Source organism: Leptonychotes weddellii, unplaced genomic scaffold, assembly GCF_054177405.1.
Source record: "Leptonychotes weddellii isolate Sample4059 unplaced genomic scaffold, ASM5417740v2 HiC_scaffold_6007, whole genome shotgun sequence".
Taxonomy (NCBI): Eukaryota; Metazoa; Chordata; class Mammalia; order Carnivora; family Phocidae; genus Leptonychotes; species Leptonychotes weddellii.
In genome coordinates, this window is record NW_028028524.1 from 462 (window position 1) to 6,493 (window position 6,032).

General features: G+C 37.4%; 1 pseudogene; it reads left to right on the top strand.

Annotated features, from left to right (window-relative positions):
* The first annotated feature begins 5,032 nt into the window (after positions 1-5,032).
* Positions 5,033-5,508, top strand: LOC145719639 (large ribosomal subunit protein eL21 pseudogene; annotated as a pseudogene).
* The last annotated feature ends 524 nt before the right edge of the window (positions 5,509-6,032 follow it).

The following is a 6,032-nucleotide window of genomic DNA, read 5'->3' on the forward strand; positions in this document are numbered from 1 at the left end:
TTAACATAGTTTGAAATATCTACCAATTAAAAGTCATTCTGCTCAAGCGGTTTCACAGCTGTATATCTAGAACTTTAAAAAATACAGATAGTTATCTTGGTATTAAAAATAATTCATTTCCGGGGCGCCTGGGTGGCTCAGTCAGTTAAGCGGCTGCCTTCGGCTCAGGTCATGATCCCAGGGTCCTGGGATCGAGCCCCACATCAGGCTCCCTGCTCTGTGGGAAGCCTGCTTCTCCCTCTGCCACTCCCCCTGCTTGTGTTCCCTCTCTCGCTGTGTCTCTCTCTGTCAAATAAATAAAATCTTAAAAAAAAAAAAAAAAAGTTCATTTCCGACCTGGGCTGGTTCACTCCTCCTTAGGCAACCTGGTGGTCCCCCACTCCCAGGAGGTCACCATACTGATGCCAAACTTAGTGCAGAAACCTGATTGGCATAGTGCACTACAGCCAAGAACTCCTGGGCTCAAGAGATCCTCCTGCCTCCTGAGCAGCTAGGACTACAGGCCTGCACCACTGCACCCGGCTAAAAATAGTTTAGATTATGGAAAAAGAAATAATTCTACAGAGCAAGCATAATACTAATGCCAAAATCTAATAAAGATAACCTAAGAAGAAAACTATAGACTATCAGTCATGAAAATAATTCCAAAAATTCTAAATAAAATATTAGCAAATTATAAAGCAGTAGTGAATTTGAAGAATGATACATTATGACCAAGGGGAATTTATCCTAAGAATGCAAGCATGATTCAATACGAGGAAATTATCAATACAATTGAGTAAATAAGTCAATGACTTAAAGGAAAGAAAACACGATTATATCAATACATGAAAAAGAATAATTTGATATAACTCAGCATCTATTTAAAAAAAACTAAAATTGGAACAGAAGTAAACTATTTACACACAAAAACCCTATTTACCTCAGAGCAATAATAAATATCATCATAAGTTGTGAAATACTAGATCCATTGCCATTAAAATCAAGAACAAGATAGGGATGCCACTATTATTCAATTTTAAGGTTCTGGCTATTGTAGTAAGAGGACATGAAAATATGATAAATATTTAACAGAGGAGACAAACTTACCTTTATATTTACATTATATAATTATATAACAAAACACCCAAGAAAACTTTACAAAAATCTGTTAGAGCTAACAAGGGTAAGGTGATAGAATGTAAGAAAAATATGCAAATATCAATAGCTTTAAAAAATTTAACCATAATCATCATCATCACTCTGAAATTGAAATGGAAAGAAATCCAATGCACAATAGTGCCATCTTAAGATATCCATGAATTAATTTATTTAGAAAGGAACATGACCCATGTAAAAGGAGTTATTGAAGGGGATAAAATAAAAGAATAGAGAAGCACATTATGTTGCTGAATAGAAAGATTCAGACTAATAAAAATATAATTTCTTAATTAAATTAAGATTTAAATTACAGAAAGTATGTCATTCAGGTTTTATATGGAGCTGGACAAGAAATTACAGTTTAAATGAAAGGATAAATGTGTAAATATTTCCACAAAATTTTTGATTAAGAAATAAAGGCAAGAAATGGCAAAGTAGAGAACTCCAAAAACCCATCTCTCCACTAATGCAATAATTAACCATTATAGCAAAAACCATCAGAATCAACTTTTTCTGAACTCTGGTATCTAATAAAAACTTAAAACAGTAAGATTAGTGTTTAATGAAGAAAGAAGCTACTAAATTTTGGTAAGAGAGTGTTGGAGAATTTCTACTGAACTGCCTACCATCTCCTACTCCTTAGCTTGGATAAAGCTATGGAGACAGTGGCCCACATTCCTCGCTGTGGCTTGCCGGTGCCAGGCAGGGCAATATGGATTTTGTTCTCAAAGAATTGTGATTGTGTGTTTTGACAGGTTAATATATATATATATTATAGAATTGCTGTATGAAAGAGAGGGATCAGCTGAGAGGATTGCCTTTGTTTTTTTTTAAGATTTATTTATTTTAGAGAGAGAGGTGGGGAGGGGCAGAAGGAGAGGGAGAGAGGAACTCTAAGCAGACTCTGTGCTGAGCATAGAACTCCATACAGGGCTCAGTCTCACGACACTGAGATCACGACATGAACCAAAACTAGGAGTCAGATGCTTAACTGAATGTGCCACTGAGGCGCCTCAGGTTTACCTTTGTTTTATATGCCCTCCCCCCTTGGAATTTCCTCAGAGTTAGAGCAGACTTCCTAGTAGTATTTGCCAAATGCTGAACAGCAGATTTGAGGAGCAGAAGAAAGAATCAGTGAAACTAAAGATATATCAATTAAAATTATCCTGTCTGAGGGGCAGAAAGTAAAAAGGAATGAAGAGAAGTAAATAGCACCTCAGATGTATGTGAGACACTGCCAAGTGTACCAACAGATGCATAATGTGAGTTGTAGAAGGAGAAGAGAGAGAAAACATGGCAGAAAGTATATTTGAGGAAATAATGGCCAAAATATTCTAAAATTTGATGAAATATATGAATCTATGTATCCAAGAAGGTTAACAAACTCCAAGAAGGCTAAACTTGAAGAGATTCCACACAGACACATTAAAATTGAACTATCAAAAGACAAAGACATATAAGGAATCTTGAAACTAGCAAGAGAAGTGACTTGTCATAGACAAGGGATCCTCAATAAACTTAACAGATAATTTCTCTTCAGAAACCATAGAAGCCAGAAGGCAGTGGGGTAATATGTTTAAAATGTTGAAAGAAAAAAAAAAAAAACCTTCTCAACCTGAATTCTATATCCTGCAAAACTACCCTTCAAAAATGAAGGTGAAATTAAGACCTTCCCAGATAAACAAAAGCTGAAGGAGTTGATTGCCCGTAAACCCACCCTACAAGAAATGCTAAGGGGAGTCTTTCAGGCTTGACAGCAATTCAAAACCATAAGAGCACAAGCAGGCAGAGTGGCAGTCAGAGGGAGAGGGAGAAGCAGGCTCCCCGCTGAGCAGAGAGCCCAGTGTGGGGCTTGATCCCAGGACCCTGGGATCATGACCCAAGCCAAAGGCAGATGCTTAACCGACTAAGCCACCCAGGCGCCCCTCTATATATGATTTAAAAGACAAATGCTTAGAACAAAAATTATAAATCTATGTTAATGGACATACAGTATATAAAGATGTAAGTTGTGACAATAACAACATAGAGGGGGAAGAATGGAGCTGCATAGGAACAGAGTTTTTATACTATTGCAACTACATTATTAATTGAAACTAGCTTGCTATACATTGAAGATGTTGATTTTAATCCCCAGGGTAACCACTAAGAAAATAATTAAAAACATTTAGAAGAGACCCCTCTTGGTGTACCTAGCTGGCTCAGTCAGTAGAGCATGAGACTCTTGATCTTGGGGTCACAAGTTCAAGTCCCATGTTGGGGGTAGAGTTTACTTAAAAAAATATATAGAATAGGAAATGAGAAGTGAATCATAATGATAAATTATTAAAAAACAAACAAACCCAAAGGAAGGCTATAATGAAGAAATTGAGAAATAAGAACTACATAAGACATATAAAAAACAAATAGCAAAATGGCAGAAGTAAGTCCAGTAACTAAAGTTTGAAGGATTTGGGTGAGGGCAATACTAGGTAATGATATTCCATTTAGATATATTGGTGTTTGAGGGTTTTGGGGAGGGGGAATGGAGGGGAATCAGGAAGGGAAGATCCTATCAGCATGTGTAGCACAGCACTGAGATCTGGTGATATAGAATTGGGAGTCATCAGCATATTGATCAAAGGTTCTCAAATCTGACTGCACATTAGAGTCATCTGAGGACCTTTTAAAAAATACTCATGGTTGGGTCATAGTACCCCCCCCCCCCCGACACACACACAGTGAGGTTAAGAATAGTGCCCCAGGTGAATGTAATATGCAGCCACGATTAAGTACCATCATTATAAGGTAACTGGAGCTGTTGGGCATGGATGTGATCTTCAGTGAGAGTGCAAAGAGATCAGGGGAACTAGAGAGGAAATTTCTACTTAGAGTGGAGAAAGGTCTAGCTCTCCACTGTCCAGTATAGTAGCTGCTAGCTACATGTAGCTATGTAAACTTAAATGAATTAAAATGGAATGAAATAAAAAATTCAGTTCTGCAGTTACACCAGTCATGTTTCAAACACTTAATAACCACAGATGACTCATGACTACCATAGTGAACAGCACAGACAGAGAGCATTTTCATCATTACCAGAAGTCTGACTGGACAGTGCCAGATGACCCAAATGTGGGTAATTTCATTTACATAATGCATTTTCATGGCTATGGACATGTGGTGTTTTTATTTCTGTATGGTCCTCAACTCTTTATTCCTTTCTCTTTGATGTCCAGGGGAGTTATGTAGAGCTGTTGGCAGCTGGATTAAATTGATGCTTTTCATTTTCACCAGAGGGAAGGCATGAACGAAAAATATATATTTGTCTCCCTCAAGTCACTCATCTGAATCAGGAAGTTTAAATCTGTTGCTCAACACTCATTATCACTTTGTCTCCATGATGTTCCTTGAACTAGTCAAGGGAAAGGTAGAATGGGATGACACCGATTACAGTAAATAATAGGCAGTGTAATTGGTTAAAAGTCTTGCATCTGATTATTAGTCTTGGGACTGGCTTTCATCCCAGATTCCATAGGCCATGAGAAATGAGTGTCTGTCTCCTTTCTGTTACCCCTTCACTTTGGAATCTAAAGTGACAGTGTTCACATAGGAGCTTATTGGCCAAACGATCCTTAAATGGGGCAGAAGGACTTCTTTTAAAAGTATTTATCCCTGGGAGGCCTGGGTGGCTCAGTCAGTTAAGCGTCTGCCTTCAGCTCAGGTCATGATCCCAGGGTCCTGGGATCGAGTCCCGCATCGGGCTCCCTGCTCCACGGGGAGTCTGCTTCTCCCTCTGCCTCTGCCTCTCTCTCTCTATCTCTCATGAATAAATAAATAAAATCTTTAAAAAAAAATAAATAAATAAAAGTATTTATCCCTTTTGACAGGAACCGCCATCTTCCAGTAATTCACCAAAATGACCAACACAAAGGGAAAAAGGAGAGGTACCCACTATATGTTCTCTAGGTCTTTTAGAAAACATGGAGTTGTTCTTTTGGTCACATACATACAAATCTACAAGAAAGGTGATATTGTGGACATTAAGGGAATGGGCACTGTTCAGAATGCCCCATAAATATTATCATAGCAAAACTGGAAGAGTTTATAATGTTGCCTAGCATGCCATTGGCATTGTTGTAAACAAACAAGGGTGAGATTCTTGCCAAGAGAATTAATGTATGTATTGAGCATATTAATCACTCAAAGAGCTGAGATAGCTTTCTGAAGCGTGTGAAGGAAAATGATCAGAAAAAGAAGGAAGTCAAAGATAAAGGTACTTGGGTTCAACTGAAGCACCAACCTGCTCCACCCAGAGAAGCACACTTCGTGAGAACTAATGGAAAGGAGCCTGAGCTGCTGGAACCCATTCCCTATGAATTCATGGCATGATAAGTGTAAAAAAATTAAAAGACCTCAAGACTGTAATAAATAAATAAATAAAAGTTTATTTATGCTAATATTTAGGGAATATGAGTGAGGGGTACACAGGAGTTCTTTGTACTGTTCTCATACCTGTGTATGCATCTGAAATTATTTTAAAATAAAAAGTTACATAAACCAGCAAATCATGAATTTTCATGAAAAAAATCAAACAATTGGCTTAAACAAGGTTTTCCAGTCTTTCCCCCCATGCATTTTAAATGAGTTTATCCTGTGTATACATTTTCTATCCAGTTTTCTTCACTTTCTATCTGGAAATTCTTCACTTGTAAGAATTTCCCACACATTATAATCAATAATATCACTCTTTAACTCTTCTACCCTTTCTACCACCATCTTTCTTTGTGGGAAAGTGACTGCTAGGTGAGATTGAGACAGTACAGTTTACACCATCATATGTTAGAATATCACATTAAATGGCTATATGATATTTTATTGGATTGGATCAGGTATACCATAATATACTTAACTAG